The 19622-nt window shown below is 42.6% G+C and overlaps 1 protein-coding gene across 1 annotated transcript in view; it reads left to right on the top strand.

Moving 5' to 3' along the window:
- Positions 1–19622, top strand: part of MPC1 (mitochondrial pyruvate carrier 1) — a 546410-nt gene that overhangs the window by 176381 nt on the left and 350407 nt on the right. The window lies entirely within an intron of this gene.

Genomic DNA, 19622 nt, shown 5'->3' with positions numbered 1-19622 from the left:
GCAGTCTCGGTGCTTTAAAACAAAGGGACTTAGCTTGTTTATATCCTTTGTCCGTGTGCTCTCTCATGCAAAATGCATAAGCATCCCTTGGCGTGTGGGTTAGAGCATGGGCTGTCTGTCCCCTTTCCAAGGACATCCCCTCTTCCTAGACCATGGGCCGGTTCTTTTCTCTCTTGTTCTCTCGCTTTCTTCCTGGCCTGCGCTGAGCCTTTCTCGGCTGCACAGGAGCGCAGCTTCAGCCAAGATTGCAGTGGGGGGGAAATACGAGATTGGAAAAAGCAGCTTCTACTCAGTTTCTTCAGGTAGCTACCCATGCATGTGTATATTGTGCTTAAGGCCGTGTCTGTCTCTCCCTACCAGCAGCCAGCCGATCTGCCACTGCCAACAGGAACAGGAGACGGGAGAAGCAGAGGGGAGTTCTCCCCATCGCTCCTGTTCTTAGTGGGTGCAGCGACCAGTTGCCGTTGCCTAGCTGATAGGCAAAGCTACCTCTGCAGGCTGAAATGGAGGTGGCACAGGCCTCTGTCCTGTCCCCACTCTGCACCCTCAGTGGCTGGCGAGTGCTGGGCTGTGCTGCTGGCCCCAGCCGCTGCCCCCAGCCGCTGCCCATCGGAAGGAAGAAAGTGGCAGCAGGACTGCAGTGCCCACACAGCACGTCAATACACTGCAAGTCAAGTCCCACAAATGTGGACAGCCTAGGTATCTACAGCAGCAAAGCAGCAGGTGCTGGCTTTTGCAATGGGCAAGGGGGATTTTCACAGGGATGGGTTCTTGAATTTGGGCACCTCAATTCTGGTGTGGTTGCACTTCAGGCAGCTGTGCTCTGTTTGGATCTGGCTCTGAGCGCCTTTAAGCCAAGGCCATAAAAGGTTAATGGCGCTGCTAACAATATTATTGCTGCCTGATGATGGTATTGATGATGCAAAGGGAAAATACGAAGACTTTGCAAGTCGCTTTCCCAGGAATGGAGCTATCGATGATGAGAAATGTTGTATTTATTCTAAATTCAGACTGTCTTGCTGCTCAGGCAGCTTCCTTCACAAGGCTCGCTGCATGCCTTCCCTTCCTGTGTGTAAGTATTCTCGGCTCCACAAAGTTGCCGTAGATCACCCAGAGTTGATATAAATAATTCATTTTAGAAGGGATTTCAATTTCTTGTGCTTTGGAGAGTAAGAGCTTTAGTATACAGGCTAAGTGAGACCTGATGTGGGAGATGGGCAGATTATTTTTTTGTGTGCTGTGATCTTCATTATTCCTTACCCCAAAGTACACTGGAGCGTCACAGATTGGGTGAGGATTAGATAGACCTCAAGAGCAGCCAAGCCCAACCGTGCCCACAGATCGGTGGTATGAATCCTATCAATATATTCAGCATGAAAATCACAGTGCTGACATTCAGACACAGTGCTCAGTTTGAAGGACTGATGTTTCAGTAATCTTTTATAAAAAAAGAAGCAAAAATGACCATATTTGATAAGAAAATTCTTAAGCAAGCTGAAGAATACCATGGTGCTGTCTGTAAGAAATACTTTTCTGAGTACAGCCTCACTTACCAGAAAACAGGCTGTTCACTTAAGATTTTTCTATAACTCACACAATTGTTTGCATTAGAGACCGGTGCTCTGCATGTAAATCAGAGAAGATGAGCCAAAACAAAATTAGCAAGAACTAAAAGCACAGCAGTTACCCTGTAATAATTACAATATCTATAAACAAGTGTGCTGCATCCCAGCAGCTACCTGCCATTAGATCACTTACTTCTGCTTAGTATTGTTGAGTAAAACTTGCTGTCAGCTTTGGAGAGAGGCTTCTCTCTTTCTAAAGTGCTCAGCTGAGGGTGGAGAAGCTGTGCAGAGGCTGGAAGAGCTGTCATGTCACCCGAGTGCTGTCAGTTTAGCCCATCAGCCTTCCACAGATCCATCTCCCTTACCAAGATTTCATAGGTTGAGTTATGATCGTGAAGGCTACGCGTGTCCGAATGACTTGTGCTATCAGTTGCCAGTGCCAGCTGTTGCAGGCTTGTGTTCAAAAGAATATTGTGCAGGGACTGTCCCTCCTCATAAACCCTGTTTTGCAGGTATTTGCCAAATGCCTGGGGCATGCATTTGTCAAGGATTTATTAGGCAGGAGCTGGCTGACTAATGCACGAAGTGGGAACCACTTTCTTGTCTCCCGGGCTCTCAGGTGTTTGGGGCTTATCCTACTGAGGTAGTCATTTTATACATAACAGCTGGCCCTGCCTTATTTATCCTCCAGCCCCTGGATATCTTAAGAGATTTCAGTCTCACAGTTTCTGTGGGATTCAGTGAGCAACTTGTCATTTCTGAAGCCGACTGCAGGATGATCGATGTAACAAAATAGCTCTGGGACACAAACTACCCTCTCATTTCCAGTGCCTCATGTTGTTTTCGATTCCTTTCATTATCCTCAGTGACTTGAGGGGTGAACAGACCACGCTCTTTGATCTCACAGAGTAACCAAACCATTTATGAAGGCACAGATATTGTAGCAGAGAAGAATCTCTTAAATCTCATGGACAAAATACACTCAAAATAAATACCTATTTCCCCCCCCCCCCCCCTTTTTTCCTCCTCTATTATTGTTTTGAGAGATTCTGACTGCAAGGATCACTGGAGGTCTGGAGGAAGGTAGGCATATTGACGGATTGACGGATAGCTTTTAATCCTTTATTTGTTATCCCTTTGGCACCTGTTTTTTGACATGTCTGGCTGATTTAACAGGCTTGCTGTCACACTCATACCTGACCAAGAACAATGTATCAAAAGATTAATTAAAAAAGATGGCAAAAATGGATATTCATTAAATCAGTTAACAGTCTGGGGCCTCCATAGTTACTTAAACGGAAATAGGGCATGGATAGCCTGGTCTGTCTGGGCAGATGGGAGAACAGGGAAATAGGGGTATGTTTTCTTACTTAGCTCTGCCACTACCCCCCTGCGAGTGAAATTCAACTTGAAATCTGATGACAATTTTAAGTCCCACACAAATTGAGTAAGACTTCCATGCACTTGCTGTCTGCAGAGGGGCATTTCATCCTCCCTAGCCCTGGACAAGTAATGGAAGTCTCAATGCTTAAAAATATCATGGCTTTTGGAGGCAATTAGGACGTCTGGTCCCTACAGTGGAATCGAAACCCTGGTTTAAGCAGCTGAGCTCCTTGTGCTTACGTGGTGGCAACTATGTGGCGCTGCGGAGGGATGGCAAATACAATAGTTGGACTGAGTCTTAAATCCAGCTCCTTCCCAGGGTGGCAAGGGGGCATGCCCTGCTGCTCTGGGGCAGCCCTCCCTAAGCCTTTTGGGATAAACCAGGTATGGCATTCCCGGCAGGAGCCCAGGTAGCACTGGTTAGTGTAAATACGCACCGCTGAGTCATATGGCACAGTCACACTCCTCCAGTCACCCAGGAGAGGTTTCTGCTGCTACAAACGGCCTCTGGAGAGAAGGCACAAGCAGGTTTTGTAGGAGAGATGAGAACCCAGGGCTTCTCCCCGCTTTAGGCAACTGCAGCCAGTTTTCTTCACAGCTTCACAAGGAGAGACTTGGAGGAGCCCCCCGTGCAAAACAGCCCCCAGTCTGGTGGTTTGGATGCTCAATGGGGAAAAGAAGTCTTTGTCCCTGTTTTACCCTGCCAAGGGGAGAGTACAAGGGACTTCCTCTCCTGTGGCTGGGACCACTGCTTCACTTGCCGGTGGGTCCTACAAATGAACAGAACTGGCACTTTCAGCTCTGTGTTAAACACAATGGCTGTTGTCTTTTGCAAGGACCTTCATCCTGTCGGTATAAGTGACATGGGCTCTTAGGAAGCTGCCCCAAGGACTAGTAGGTGAAGGAGTAACCTGGCCAGGCAGGAGTGCACTGGGTGCTGGACTCCACCTCACCCAGACAGGCCACCCTCAGCAGCGCATCTCCAAGTGCCTGGGGAACATCAGAATAAAATAGTGAGTCAGGACCTCGCAGGACTAAGTGCCAGGTGAACCACAGTTTCCCAAGATCAGATTTTATGATTTGCATGCCTCAGTTCCCCCAAATCTCACAAGAAGCACACAGGCTTTTTCACATCCATCTCTTAAAATTTGATAAGCAGCGTTTCTGCGCATTTCACCTTCTCCAGCTGAATTCTGCTGGAAGCCACCAGTGGTCAGTGGTGGAAATTTTAATTACTGGCAGCTTGTTTTATAAGCCACAGAGCCAGATGGAGCCAATTCCATAATCCTGAAATATAAATAATGTATTATTTAATACAGATTCTGAAGTCCCTTCAGGCTTGCAAATCAGCCAGTAAATAGCTTTTTGTTTTAGACATACTGAACACTGTAATAACCTGATGTCATTTTGAACAGTGATTAAGTATTCAGTTTACAAGACAGATGGAGACTCATTACAGTCAATCAGAGAGGAATTACATGAACCTAAATTGCAGGTATTTATCACAGTTTCTCAAAAGAATATTTTACTAGCTATTTTGAAAGAAAAATCTGCTTCTTTGTTATTCTGTTACAGTACTGCCTTCTTTATAAAGAACTTCTAATGAGATCTTTTTCCAATCCTAATGTTTTATGGTAATCTGACTGCACTATGTCATCATGGGTCACTGTGAAATTAGATAGTGAGTGTGATAAATATATCTTATACTGGCAATTTCTTAGCAATCTATTTTAAGTTTTTGCCTTTGTGATGACTAGAATGAGAGAAAGCTTTACTTTAGATAATGCAATAGGAACTGATTCAGCAGCCAGTGACTTCCAGTACGCTGGCTAGAAAAAAACAAAAAAAAAAAATCAGCAAGAAAAAGTAGTATTTGATATGCTTAGTTTGTCGTGTTTGCTTAGCGTGGAAAATGTTGGGAATTTTCCAGTAATTTAGAGCTCAGTGACATAATACAAAGTACACTTAGTTAAAAACACACAGATTCAATTTTTTATGATTGCAGTTTTTAATGATTTCAATTCCACCCATCTTTGTAAGTTTTGTACTATATTTATCTTTTTTACAAGATTGCCTAAGCTGTAATAAGGCTGCCAAAAGCCAATATTGGGGTAATGCTAATACACTGTTGCAGAGGAATTGGAATAAAATTATTTCCATTTAGCCAAGGATTTCAGAGTGAAATATTAAGTAGCATCACGACTAGATTTAGAGAGAGAAAACCAGGCTGAGACTGCTTTTCAGAAACTTGCTTAACATTTTTTTTCCCTGAAATTCTTTACAGCACAGGAGCCCAATGCTATTGGCTCCAGCTGTAACACGAGGGGCTCCTATTGCTTTAAGATAAAGTTTTATTATTGGTTGAACAAATCACAGTCAGACTCCGCTAATCAATAACCTTTGCATCACGAATGACTTACAGTAAAGCTCCTGTTTTAACTCCCTGCTTTCAGTAACAGTGTGTTTCTCTTCTAGGTTATTCGGCATTATTCATATTTAGAGTGAGAGGTTGTGTTTTGTACTCACTCTTTGTGAAGATATAATTTACAAGAGCATTCCCTGAAATGTCACAGTCAACCTCAGTTTCATTAAGAGGCGTTGGTATTCCAAGACAACTGGAATTTGTGTTCAAGTAACAGAGCAGAAAGGTTTGCAGAGAAAAGCGTGTTAATTAAGTAGTTTTGCCTTACAAAAGTAGTTACATTTCCATAGGAAGAAGGGAGCAGTTTTGTCTTCATTTTCTTTATTCCACACAGAGAATTAGATGCAAAGACTCTGAGATAGTGGGCATGCCTTGATGCAGCCTGACGCGCCAGACAGTTTATTACCAAATTTTATTCTGGACTTTACATGTTTCCTGGAATTAACTACCACGTGACCTGCTCTCAGAAGCATTTCAGGGTAGTTTATTAAATAGAGGAAATTGTATAGTCGGTGTCATTTATATGAGACAATAAGCAGTTATAGATTCTGCTACTTGTGATTTTTTGGGAAACATTGTAGTTTTGAGAAACCTTTTCCAGTTTGTCAGGTGAAAAGTGGGATTTGGTCAGAAGAGGAGACCATCAGACCAGCTGACATGCCAACCGTGTCCAGGTTGGACAAATAGCCGATTTGTTCCAAACTCATCCAGAACATTTCTGAATCTCAGTTGCTCACACTGTGATCATTGGCTACATTTTAATTTCTGTCCTGGAAGAACAACTTCCCAAGCCAACCATTTTCTGCAGGTCAGAATTTTATTTCCCAGTGAGCCTTTTCTAGACTTCAGCAACCATCAGAAAGCATTCCTAAGGCAGCCAAGATATTTGCAGTTCCAAGAGTATTGCAATGTGGGGCTGTGCTTTATTCTGTAGTTGGGTCAAAGCATCAGCATTTAAGACAATCCAGTTCTGAAATTCTGGGACTACTTGTACATCTCATCTGAGCTGTACAATGGAACTTCTGCTCCGTTTACATTAGCCTTCGTATTCTGGTTTGTACAGAAGAGGGCAAGAAACCGAAGGACCAAGTGACTTGCTGCAGCTTACGCAGAGACATAAAACCAGCCATAACCAGAACCTCATTTAGTGCTGCATGTTTTAGGTAAAATTAGATTTGCAGCATTAGTTGCTCTGTTTTGTTGCATATTGTAAGGGATTTGGCAGAAGGTTGGTTTATGTGACAGAGAGCTGAGTTATAAATAATAATGTTTTGTTCCTACAGGTGATGCTTTACAAATAAAATGACTGAAGGAGAAATAGTCTGAAAATAAAGTGCCACATATCTGAGTTCAAAATGTACTAATTTATAACATTAAGGCAGGTCAGCACGCATTTTGAAACATTTCTTAGAAGACTTTAATTTCCCCCAGACAATGTACGTTGCCCACGTGGAGATGAATTTTCGCTGTCCTTGAAAACCTTGTAAACCGGAGCTGGTGGAAAGTTGTGCTGTCAGTCGTCCCAAAGAGCGTGGTTCTATGAAGTACCCACTGACCAAGAACACTGGCCCCTCAGAAAACTTTCCTAAACTTCATGAAGGGTGCTGCCCCGTGGGAGACACTGCTGCAAATTTCAGTTCTGCTCAATTTGGATTATTCAGGAGTGAAAAGCTTTCCTTCTTAGCAAGCAGAATAAGCTCGTGTATCAGGCTCTCCCAAAAACTGAGATCCTACCTAGAGGCTGCAAAGCGTGACGCACCTGTGGGCCGTTTTCCCTTGAGCTTTGCAAGAGGTTTGAGGTTTTCTTTGAAATAAATTCTGCACCTTGAGAGCTGCTGTGAGGCAGGAGAGTGCTTTGCAACCGGGAGGGCAGGGTCAGTAGGCAGAAAGTGCCGGTCTTCCTGGTGGGTATTTCACTTCTGATTCTAGGTGTTTGAGTGTCAGAGGTTTGAAAACAGGTAGCAGATTCACAGAGATTAATCCAGTCAATTAGATCCTGAGAGAAAGAAATAGCCGAACTGAAGAACTTTTTAATACCTATTTGCTTATTTTGTGAAATAAGCGTGAGCGCGATGCATAGGCTGGGCCAAACCTAAAGTAGTTACTTGCCTCCACTGGTGATCTATGGTGGAGTTTGTATGTTTTGATCAGGAGCAGATTTCTCTGGCTGGAACCAAGCAGAGCAGGAGCCAAAGGAGGAAAATTGCCTCTGTTAAACCTGTTTGGAGGGCACTGAGAGGTCTAGTAATTAGATATACGTCTAAGTCAGGGCAGCTGTTTGCCTGGGTTTTTTTTTTCTGCTATGTGACTTTTAGCTGCTTGGTCATGTCATATTGCAAGATAATACAGTCACGGAAATGGTTTAAATTGCTTTATGTAAGAAAATTCTAGTCAACCGTGTCACAGTAATGTCCCAAGGCAAATTGCAGCAAAACTTGTAAAAAGGTTTTGCAAATGATTTAGGATGTCATAAACAACGTTTGTCTGGTTTTAGTGATACTGAGATATCATAATTATTCAGGTAAGCCTTTGCCTCTCCCGTGATAACAGACAGGTGATTAAGACACTGTTTGAAAATGATACTCTGTCTCATATGCCACCTTCTCACATGCTACTCAACAAGGATAATATTTTTCTTCTTTCAGCAAGCTATTGTGAGGCTTTATTATTGCTTATAATGAGGTCGGTGATATTAGAGTGGAAATTGTACCAGTAATTACTCAAGTCAGAATATCCTGACATGAGAAAATAACGTTTTCCAAACCCCAGTTAACTGAGCTGAACGAAGATTCAGAGATACATACAGGACTTATTATTGGTGACCTATGGAAATAATAGGCGTATAATTATTTCTAGAACATTTAAACCAGCAGTTACCTTAGCCATTTAAGCAGTGGAAGCATGTTTAGTAATACTTTTAGTAGAAGCAGTAAAAGAAAGTATTTAAAACACTATGTTTTAAATGTGAGGTAGGAACCTAGGCGTTTGGAAAACAGCAAATTCTAAGATAAAACTACTTTTCACGAACAATTTAAAAGCTGAAATTATGCAAATTCACTATTAAAGTAGCTAAAGCAAATACAACTTTTTCCACATTAGACAATACGCAGGTCAGCCATCATTATGGTGTTAAAAACAGAGGGCAAGTTAGAGATACTTAATAACCACATGTGTATCAATTTTGTTGAGCAAGGTGCCTGAGAACACGTATCTGAACATTAAGCATTGCAGAATTGTTGTGGAAACCATTGCAAAATAACATTCATATCTAATTAACTGTAGGTCAATTATCAAAATAGCAATCATAAAGGAGGGAATGGGAGGAGAAGAGACATAAAGATAAGAGTCTCCAGCACAGAGTAGGTCCCAGACTTCTGGTGACTGTAGCTAATATTGAGCTCCTTTTAATTCTCATTCTTTGCCTAATTTCCATCCACCTGCATCCCAAATGACCATCCCCAATCAAAATAAAAAAACCCCAAAACATTAAGTGGAATACTTTTTAAGGAGCTCAGGGGAAATAAGACAAAATCAGTTTCTGAAAAACTGTTTGTGCCATTGTTTGGAAAAGGAAAAGGGCTGGATTTCACTCTCCATTGTATCTATGCAATTATAGCAGAACAGAATGTGTCCAGTAATTTTATAATCGGGTTTATGCCATCTGCAAAGTAATTCTGGTCCCTCTAATATTGTCTTCTCCTATAGGTTTATGGGCTAGAGATGATATATGTAGCAGATATTAGTTGCTAAGATGAAGTACTTGTCAATGTAATTCGAGATTTGGTTTTATAGAAGTGCATGAACTGCTAAAACATTATTTCTTTGATCAGTTCTGTTCAGCTGGAAAGCTGAAACTAGTTCAGATGGTCCAGGCTCTACAGGTGACCCCTGCGGTCACTTGTATTCGTCATGAGGCCATCGTACGCAGGAGGTTGTCCAGAAGGGCTAATGATTGTCTTGGCAAAAGTATAAATCTTGAAACATCTCAGCAAGGACACAGGGCTGCCTACTTTTTCAGTGGTTGGCACAGAATATCAGGGTCAACAGGAAGGAAGTAGAGCGTGAGTTTCTCATTGCATTAGTAGCACTTCTTTTTCAAGCCAAAATTTAATTATCAAAAAAGATCTTTAAGACAATACGAATCTGTACCTAAATGGATTTCTAGAAGTAATGATTCATACATCAGAACAGTCCCTCTAGCACATATATAAGTCCCTGTTCCTATTTTGAAAACTTCTAGAATGTAGAAAGACTTTTTAACAAATCAATTTTTTCTGTAATGATACAAAATATTTATACAAATATATTGCAGCATTCGAGGGAATCTATGCAAGATATAGACTTGTTTACACAGAAAAAATTTTATAAATAATTTTGTGATTGCAGTGTTGTTAGGGTCTGTATGAAGTCAAGCAAGTCATTAAAACTAACTGCATTTTCCTTGCTGCATTTCTGGCTGACACTGATAAAGGAACTTCTGACCCTCAGTTTCAAGTCCTGTTTGTAGAGTCCTCAGGCAAGTCGTTAAATTTAAAATCTTTTGAGGATCTCTAAGCACTGTTTTCCTTTGTTGTACCTTAGTGCTACTAGGGAAGGTCTAGGAAAGGTTGTGCGTGTGTAAAACCAGCCCAAACCCTAAGAACAGTGATGCTAATTTCAGCTTGGATGAAGATGATTTACATAGCAATTTCACTTGGTTGTGGTTGAACAGTGGATTTAAGAGTCCTTCTTGACAGAAATTCTTGCTTACCTTCTGTGCAGTTAACCTGGTTTTGCAACCTTCTAGTTGCAATATGCTCTGATCCTATGATCTTACTTGGTCTTAAAGCTCATTTGCAAGGCCAAGGTAGATAGGATCTAATCCTACTTTTACCATAAAGTAATATTGTGTGGTACTGCTGCCTGAAGACTACTTAGGAAAGTTAAACAAGGGCTTAAATTGGTAGGAAGTCTGAGGATGTGTGAGACACAGCAATACCTCCGATGCACAGAAGTGGAAAAATACTTCAGTTAATGCCGAGTGGAAGCATGAGATCCCAATGACTTCAAAAAGTAAAAATACCGTTATAAAGATGGATATAAGGAAATGATGCATAAAAAAGCAACACAAATAGTAAGAAATCCCCTATGAGGTGACACTGTTTTAGTTAAGGGGCTAAACACTCACTCGGGATGTAGGGATCCTTCCTTCAGCTCCCTTTTTTGCCCAAGAGAATCCACATTTCCCACCTTTCGTAAGAGTCCCTCACCTGGCAGAGCAGCCTGGTTTGGATTGCTTCAGCTGTTTGCATTGCTGTTTCCCTCTGCACAAGACCACCAGTCTTTGCTGACAGGACTGGGTCTCAAGACTCCTATCCATCTGCTGAATGTCTGAGACACTAAACACAGTCATGAATTGCCTCTTCTCTACTTCTCGGTGGATTTTCAGATGTTTTATGAAAGGTTAAGCAGCTTTTTCAGCAAGACTGAGGTGTTTCTTCACTCAGAGAATAACAATTAAGGACACTTGCCGGGGTATGGAGAGTCGGAAGTGTGGGTTAAGTGTGGGTATCTCCAGGGCAAAGAGGCGGCAGCAGATCTGCAGTTCTGAAAAGGAAAGGCAATTCCTGCAATGCACCACTTCTTTTTTGCTTCCTAGAAAACATTTTCATATAAAAGAATGAGGTATGGGGTATAAAAAGTGCTAGGAGTAAGCACTGTAGATACAGTAACAAATACATGCCAGCTAATCTGGACTCTCATTATTTCATAATTATTTTGATTGGCAAACATTATTTTTTCTGTCTTTCTGTGGTTTTTTTTTTTTAATTTTATAAGGGATGTCACTCTGCAATGCAAATAATTTAGAATCAAGTTCCCCTTCGCTGAACTTGATACTTGCCTCTAGAAAACTTAAAAATGCTTTATAGTTGGAAGGATGGAAAGAGTCTCAACGCATCTCTTACTGAAAAACTTCACAGCAGTAGGCTCCATGGCCTTGGGATTGCACACTTGTTATAGGAGGTATCAGACAGCCCATGCCTGGCAGCCACCTGGGAAGTGTGAATGTGAGAGCAGGTTCATGTGGTGTCCTTTAAAACGCCAGTTCAATGTGCACAGCCTGTAGAGGTGGACAGCAGGAGCTTACTCGGGTCAAAGGCTGTATGCAAAAGGGATCGGTGCAGCCTGCTGCTGGAGAAGGCCAAGGGGATATTCCCTGTGGAGAAGAGTTGATTGAATGTGGAGTTTCTGTGATAACGTGCACAGGACTTCTGTCAGCATTATAGAGGCCCTAAAGTCCTTACCAGTGGCATTCATATGGATGGTCCAGGTTAGCTGAACAGCTGAACATTTAGGGTTAATTCCCAACTTTAGCCTCAAAAAATCAGCTGAAGGCAATCGTTCTGTGTAGGAGTTAATTAAACCCTGAAGACCCCATAATGAAGCTAGAGTGGGAAATATTAGACTTGTGAGAGAATGAACGAGTGTGAATATGTTAAATGAAGTTGGGGAATGAGGGAGGAATTATCCCTTGCATTTTGTTTTACTGCTTATTGAGGATAGATGGGAACACTGTGAGGGACTTTTGCCAAACTATTCCAAATTTGAATTGACTGAGAGCCTGTGAAATCCAGCTAAACTTGAACCTTTTGTTCTTACTCATTCTGCTATGACCTTGGTTTTATACAAGCTTGCTAAACCTTGAAAAGCAAACTGCAGGTCTAGTAGGTAACAGCAGCTCAGGGCCTGCACCGTACCCTGTGTGTCTGTTTGAATGGCTCTAATGAGGCCAAGAGAGCTTTGTTTTGAAATCTAGAAGCATGACTGCTCTTGCAGAATCCTGCTCTTTGCAAGGAAAATCACGCCTCGTGCACAGTCAAAGCTAAGACCTTTGCTTTGCCTCTGGTCACCATCACGTTGCAGTCTCTGGTTGAGCACTGCTATGGAAGTGCTACAACTCTGGTCCAATTTTTGTCTTTTTTTGTCATGCCTTTGGCCAGCTGCTGGTCAGGTTCATTTGGTCTCCTGTGCATAAGGCCTTGAAATTTTCTTGGAAGTGGCCTTAAAAGTAATTTATGATAATAAATTCTGCTATTCTTGCAGAACAACTGTGTTTCTTTTCTAATACAAGTAAGCTTTTATCGATCAGTACTCATACAGCAACTTTGGCAGGCTTTTGCTTTTCATGCTTGCTTCACAAATTGTGCTTTGAATATTTTTTTGAGAAAAACAAAAGCAAGCTAGTGACATATAACAGTTCTTGAAGCAGAACGTGGAAATCATAATTTATAAGGCGACATCAAACATAAGCCAAATGTAAAATTCTGCTGCGGGCTTAATTTTATTTACAGTCAAGAAGAACAGATGAATATTGGAACAAATTAATCTATACTTGTACCAGAGCTTTTCAAACTCTATAGATAGCAAGATAGCAAATGGATTATAAAAGAAAACCCAGGAAATCAGTAACTCAGAACATCAGATTGTTTTACTAGCTGGGATTTATTCTGTTATACCCTCTTTCTCTCAATAATTATTGTTAGCAACAAAACAGCACTATAAGTTACTATTACTATAATTTAACACTCATCTGAATCAAAATAGCAGTGAGCTAGTGCACATCTGACTGACACCCCCACGGGCCAGATTTGAGATTACGTGGGTGCCTGCACTCTGTGTTTCTCCCCCCTACAAAGGCTCTCTGCCCTTGCTCCGGGGGAGGACATGTGGCCAGCCCGCAGCAAGTGGGACCACAAGAGGTCGAGCGCTGCTGACACAGCAGGGAATCAACCGCCCCAGCCTTCCCAGGAAACTTTGTTCCTGGAAAACTCCAGCCCAGAAAGTGCTCCCAGCGCTAACACCAGGAGTACTTTCCTTTCCCTCCGGAGCCTAGGAGCAGGTGGCCCTCGTCCAGGTGGCCCTCACCCAGGTGGCCCTCACTACGCTAATGAGGAACTATAAATTAGAGCAGGCAGGGTAGGAAGTTTCTCTGCTTCTCTGGCTGTGGTCTCTTCTGTAGCTTGTGCTGCTTTTGTGCGTGGAGGCAGTACTCTGGGGCAGCAACATTGCTGCTATAGTGGATATTGAAGTGTACCATCAGTGTGGGCTCCTGGAGCTGCTGTACTGCTGTGCCTTGGTGTTTGAAGGTGAGAAAGTGGCTTTGAGCAGCCCGGTTTTCTCACTGCTTCTGAGGTGGGGGAAGAAGGGCACCTAGAGGTAGGATGGTACGTGCTACCAGCCTGGCTTATTCATCCTGAAAAGGTGGTAACTGGTGTGGAAAATGTATGCCCTGTGTGAGCAGGCTTGCTGCTTCTATCTGGGTCATCCTGCTGTTGTGCTGTGGGGAGGAAGGCTGGCTGTGTGGCATGACTGGCTCACCTGTGGGCGCCCCTGTCCCAGCCTTGTGTGTTCTTGTCCTGCCGGTAGGTAGGAATTCTGGTTTGGGCATGTAATTCTTTTTAGTGATACTGCTGTGGGAAGCACTTGCTTGACTTGTGATGTCTATTTTGGAAAGAGTAGTTGTACTGCAGCTGGTGTCTCTCTCTGCTAGTGGGCAGTGCAAACCATAAATGGTTTTGTCCCTTGTGCAGCATGGTTCTAACTTGCCCATCAAGCTGCTTTTTTGCCTTTTCTTTCTTTTTCCCAAAAGAAATATGAAATGTGAGTTATGTGGGGGTGGTACACAGCTGTGCTGCGTAGCCTGGTTTTCCCTTCACTCTCACAGTGTGACAGGATTGTAGCCCTGGTCTATGGCTTTCTGTGCCTAGCTCTCCCCCATGCTCTTGCTTTTGCTAATAGTAACTGTAGCAATGAGGGGAAATTCTTCCTGGAATTGCGCAGTTGATAGATGCAGGTTGGGCTGCAATCTAAAAAGCCTTCAATCGTCATCCATAATATACTTCATTTCTTGAGCTCAGAGATTCAAGGCTGTACCTTAGTCATCTCATATACTTGTCTGTAAAAATAAGCAGCTACTGTGGTATTCATTTGGAAAAAGTAATCAAAATACAGCATGTGACATGCTTAAAAAAAAATCTCAAAACCTGTTACTTCTGTTCTGTGTGTTTAAAATTCAAAACACTGAAGAAATTCACTAAAAAAAAAAAAGCTGTTCTTAGTAGGGGGGTTGGGGTTTGGGTTTTTCTTTCCCCAGAATTGGATACATAACACCTGCATTGTTTAGTAACTCTATTTTTCTTTCTCATCTTCAAGCTAAGGTCATCTTTAAAAAGACAAAAATGCCTGAAGGGGAAGAAACAATACTGCATATTCATGTTTGAGTTGAAATTCTTGATTTCCTATTTATTTTGTGTGTATGCTTTCTGCAGTCTATTGATTTGAATGTCATATGTTCTGTTTGAGAGGTAATAATTCCCTTTGAAACTAAGGACATTTGATGTTGCAAAGCTTCTGTAATAATAGAGGATTGGTACTGTTTACTTTGAATAGACTTTATTAGTTTCCTGACTGTAGATTAGATCCCTCAAAGAGGAATTTGTGAAGCTGAAGTATGCCACTACAGCTTCAGTTGGTGCTGCATTCGCTCCTGTTCTGAGTGGGTGAGATCATGATTTACTGACTGAAAACCAACCGGCATGCGCAAGCCTCCGAAGTAAATTGAGACTGAAACCCTCAATGTCCTGGTCCTTCCCTCCGCTGAAGGGAGCGGCACCCTCAACTCTGCCAAAGCCAGAAGGGCTCTGCGTGAATCTTCTGAATGGGTGTTTTTTGCTTCTCCACTGTTCCTGTAAATATCATTGCAGTTGCTTGAAAAGCTTATGTGTCTGTTAAAGGTTGGAAGAGTTTCTTTTGTCTGAGTAGACATACTAAAAGGAAAGTGGGCAGTTGATGAACAAAACATGCTCTATTTAAATGTCATTTAGAAAATCCTTCTTGGCACTTTGCTACTTTCCCTAATGTTGATTGAAAAATGGATCTTCTTTTAGGAACACTATAATCTACAATTATTATTTTATCTTGATGTGTTTAAGCAGAGTGCATCTTTAGCAGGATCTAAATGAAACTGTGCCCAGAAGTGAGCTGGTACGTTGTCCTCAGTCACCTAAAATGTCTGTGTGTCAGTTATTGGGTAAATTACTGTGTGGATTTCCATGACTCAGTGTGTAATCTTCAGTCATGTTAACATTTCCCCTTGTTGATTTATGCTTAAGAAGTATTGCTTGCAGTCTCCTGATATTTCTCTATATATTTCTAGGCAATCTTACCTTCTCTGCTATCACAATATTTCCTAGGCTACTTCCTCAATTCTCTATCTGTAATGTAAGTTTTTAGTTGTCAATTCAATTTCTTTGAATTTTGAAGTTTATATGGAAAATTTAGTTCCTGAGCATTCTGTCACCAGAATAATGTTCTGTATCTGAAATAACGATAATTTCATTATGTAATTAGGTTGAAGAAAAGCATCTTGATTTGCTTGTATTTCTAAATGTAGCTACTGACAGAAACAGTGACCTGTGCAAGAGTAGTCTGTTCCATCAGTGAAGGTTAATGAGGACCTAAATTTATTTCTTGGACTCAATTCCCTCTCTGTATGCTGGAGTAGGACAGATGCTCTTACCCTGTTTCAGTGCAGCCACATCCACACTGGTGAGATGCAGACTTGTTGCCTTATTATCTTGTTAGTGTTTCTGCCCAAAACTGATCTCTGCTTCCTTTCTACATGGTCTGATTGAGGTAGCAAAGCTGTTCCTGCTCCTTTCATTAAGAGTTTAAACAGTTGGAGGGGGGAGGTTGCAGCTACCATCTCTCTCCCTTGTGCTCTGTGGGGGCATGTGCCCCACTGCTATGGCATTGAGGGGACAGGCCTGAGCCTTCCCTTGGTTCTTGGGGAAGGAAGGAGGGGCGGGGTGGTGTCGTCTATGGATGCAGTGAGCATGGAAGGCAGGGTAAGTGAGGGAGCCCCTGGCTCAAACATTCTTCCCTCACGACCTGAATTGCTCTATTGCCTCCACATCAGTCTTCCTGACCCCAAATTGAGGGCAATGCAGCTGTCCTCCTTTCTCCTTCCCATCCCCTCACTTTGGCTGCAGCAAATGTTCAAGCTGTGCTGTAGCTGCTGAGAAGCCTTGATCCAGCCTGACTTGAGTTGCTTGTGTTCAGCTCTCCTACCTCTGATAGAAGTGGCTGCGTGCAGCAAGCAAACAGGTGCCTCTTTGCTCGGCCAAGGAGTCACTGCTGCAATAGTAACTGGACGAGATAGTAATGTGTCCTCAGCATCTCTGCCCTACTGCACTGAGCTGCTCCTTGAAGAGTTATGCAGTGTATTTTGGGGAAAACAGTCTCTTCTGTGCTTGTGAGATGAAAACATGAAGAAGTCACAAAATTTACTGTAGCCTTGTGCAGCAGGAAAGCTTTCACTACAGCTAACTTTTATTGAATCTGTTTAACTGGTGTTTTTTAGTGTAATGAGGAATTACCACTTTAATGGGGAATATCCTGCAAGGTTGCACAGGGGATTGCTGGGTAAGAGATTACTTGACTGAATGCTTCTGAAAGACAGCATCTTTGCCACAAGAGTCCCTTAATTTCTTATCAGGTGCAGGAGGTAGCAGATAAGGCTCCTGTGTTTGGCAGCTCAGCTCTGCAAGTGGTTAATGTCTCACATGGCAAGGAGGCTAACAAGCTTTGGATGTTGGGCAAACTGGCAGCAAATCAGCTCAGGCTTTCCAGCTGTGTGGGCCCACCACATGATGCAGATATCCAAATTGTTTGTGGAGAAACCGGTTACCACTCAGTTTAGTGTAGGTAGCACTCAAGTGGTATGTACAGCTGAGACAGGCCTTGGCTGATGCCATGTGATGCCACTTGGTGCTGCTTTCAAGTCTTCTGCACTGGCTTGTGAGCCCCAGGGTGCACAGACTATGAGGCCAGGCCCAATGCTGTACCTCAACTAAACTGATGGCATGGTGCAGGAACACAGTGGGGCTCCTACTGCGCTAGCCTGTTAGCCCTACTGGGGAGAGCAGCTAAGCCATGTCTGTACTGAAGGAGGTTGGTCCACTGCAGATATCTGACCTAGGTTTTTTGTTTTCCAAGGTAATTCTTCCAGTAGTTAACTATCCAATAATATTAAGAACATCATGTAGGATGTGTCAAGTACCTGCAGCCTTAATGCAGATAATTAACGAGGATTAATGTGAAAATGTTCCTTTTTCTACAGCTCCTAGCAGCCTTCATCCCTGTTCTGCAGGGGCACCAGGTTGGTTGGTAATACCAGTCTGTTGCACCCTTTAAACTGAAGGAGCCCAATTACCATTGTTGCTCTCTAAGCATTGGTTTTAATATTCAGTCTAGACCTTATTGTTAAATACAGATGGGAAGCCAGAGCATTGCAAAGGTTAGAATTAAGCCAACCTTCTCTCTGGTGTTGAGCGTTTCATATTTCCGGAGATACAGCAGACAGGATTTTAATTTGAAAATGTTAAGCTACGAGCTTTGCAGGGGACGGGTGCATGCTGCTTTGATACTGAATGCCTTATTTATCTGCCACTGTTTCCTTTTGTGTTTCTTAGGGATGACCAGGCATGTACTTCACAACTAAAGAGTAAATTGTTTTAGCAGCACTAGGGACACCTCTTATGTTGGAGTAAGCAATATTTCCCCTGTGCCTTGCACACTTAGCAATGTGTAGGTGGTGTTTTGTGCTTCTTCCTATGTTCGGCACAAGGGATGAACGTCCAAGTGCTGAACTTGAAGTAGTTAATGCTAAGGCACTGAACAAAGACAGCTTCTGCTGAGGAAATGTAGTCGTCTTGTTTTAGTAATGAGTTTAAAGCATTTCAACATCTGCTCTCAGGAAGGAAAAAGTAGTGTGGGGGATTTTGTTTGTTTGCTTGCTTTCAGTCAGGCAGAGTAGCTTTTGATGACTTTGGTATAAAACCAAAAAAGCATAGGCAACTGAGACTTCCCTCCATCAAAGAATGACGTGTGGTTTCTGTGCAGTTTAAAACCTCCCCTACTTTTACTAGTTCTAGCATTTGACACCCATCCACTACAGGTTTCATCCATCTAATACAGGCTTGATTGCACAGATCATAAGAAGAAACATGCTGTGCGTGACTGGTTTCCATACTTGGGATGGTATGGTGACAGATTGAGGCTAATATGGGATTATGGTCTTGCTTTCTACTTCCCTGCTAGAAGGCTGCGTTTTATGGTGAACTAGAGAGGCTGTTGATGAATCTACATGTGAAAGATAGTGGGCTGTGTGAATCTAATATGATCACTGGGATGTGCTCAGACATCTCCACTTGCTGTTGAGATCCTGCTTGTGCATGGTCTGTGTATGCATTGCCTTCAGCCACTGTGCACCGAGAGCAGCGTTGCATTCATCACAGGGGACAACTAATTTTTTAGCTGAAGGGTCTCCATCAGCAGGTCTTCTATGTTGTTTTCTTCCAGTTTATGCCAACTGTTTACTGTCAACTGATAAATTTTGAAGTGTTCTTTAAATGTGGCTTGGTCTTTCTGCGTTCCTCCCAAATCTGTGCCTGTATATTGGAGAGGACAATACATGCACATATTCCATAGTTACAAATATCCTACAGAATAAGGAGGCTAAAAGTTGGCTGCTTGTTTGAAATCTGTGTGTGGGTATGTGCTGCAGGGCAGAGTCCTCCAAAACAGAGGTCCATCCTTTTTGGCTGCAGTATGTAGCAGGCATCACTGGAAAGGACCAAAGAAACTCTTTTTTCATGCCTCAGGAGACTGAAGTAATCTGCTGGAAATGTTGCTAATGCTCTGCTCCTATTTTGTTCTTTTTTTCTTAGGCAACCTTTGGGGAAACTTCAGCACGGATTTCATTGTGCAATCTGTTTGCTTTGGAGATTAAGGGATGATCAGTGGTTGGGTCTCTTGTAATTGATCATTCAAGGCTTTCCAGGAGTCCTTTGGCAGCCAAAAATGGTGTCAGACAGGTGATGCGCTCAAATGGCTGGATGTTCTCTAGTGCAGTATCTGAAGGGGACAGGGGAGTGTTAGTACTTTGCCCCTAGCAGTTTTTTCTCCTCCCTTCTACAATGCTGTTGACACTTCACAGACCTGACCTTTTCCCAGTGCTGGCACTTGGGGTAATCCAGCCTTTAAGAAAATGTTCCTTGTGCCTGGGAGATAGAGATACTGCTGGCATGGTGCTGTAGCTGAACAGACAGGTAAGTGTCAGCCTTGACCCAAAAAGCTATGTCTTCGTAGGAAAGGAATCTTCACTTGGATGAAGACTTGACTGAAATTTGAAAAAGGGGGAAAAAAAGTTA

This window comes from Aptenodytes patagonicus, chromosome 3, assembly GCF_965638725.1.
Source record: "Aptenodytes patagonicus chromosome 3, bAptPat1.pri.cur, whole genome shotgun sequence".
NCBI lineage: Eukaryota > Metazoa > Chordata > Aves > Sphenisciformes > Spheniscidae > Aptenodytes > Aptenodytes patagonicus.
This window is presented reverse-complemented; position numbering and strand designations above follow the sequence as displayed.